Below are 592 nucleotides of genomic sequence, written 5' to 3' on the forward strand. Positions count from 1 at the left end.
TTGCTCTAATATTTCTACTAATATATAAAATTGCTCTAATATTTGTACATTTACAGATTCCTCAAATATTTTGAATTGATAGAGGATTCTGATTATCGGTTAAAAAATTAATTACGATTTAAAACAAAAATCACTTCGAAATAAAAGGGAAAAAAAAATGAAAAGTTACTTTTGACAAATTTTGATTTCTGGGTAAATTTTGTATGTATCCATTTAAAATATTATCCATAAAAATGTAAAAGAAACTTTTTTAATTACTTTTAATTAAGAGCTATTGTGATTCCTTTGATGCTCATCTCGTGGCAATAGAAAACGAAGAAGAACACAATTGGATTTTTGATCAAATAAAATATTACGAGGATAAAGGTAATTATTTTGTAATTTGTTATTATTTGCCGAAACACGAATTATAAGCTCCCATTAAAGTTTGCTCCTTGATCGGAAGATAACGGAAAATGATTAAATTCGTTGTCAATTTATATTAATGGAATTACAATTAATTAATATTTAATCTAGTTAAGATATATACGTACATGCATTTATCTTTGAAAACATTGAAATACATAACTGTTGAACTCCGTAGGTTACTATT

At 24.8% G+C, this 592-nt stretch overlaps 1 long non-coding RNA gene across 1 annotated transcript in view; it reads left to right on the plus strand.

Moving 5' to 3' along the window:
* LOC134237479 (uncharacterized) overlaps positions 1-356 on the plus strand; it is a 1,645-nt gene extending 1,289 nt beyond the window's left edge. The window contains exon 3 of the long non-coding RNA XR_009985831.1: positions 270-356. This is a non-coding gene — a long non-coding RNA (uncharacterized LOC134237479). The remainder of the gene's footprint in view (positions 1-269) is intronic.
* The last annotated feature ends 236 nt before the right edge of the window (positions 357-592 follow it).

Source organism: Saccostrea cucullata, unplaced genomic scaffold (genome assembly GCF_032062105.1).
Source record: "Saccostrea cucullata isolate Sc308-1 unplaced genomic scaffold, CSIRO_AGI_Scuc_v1 ctg999, whole genome shotgun sequence".
NCBI lineage: Eukaryota > Metazoa > Mollusca > Bivalvia > Ostreida > Ostreidae > Saccostrea > Saccostrea cuccullata.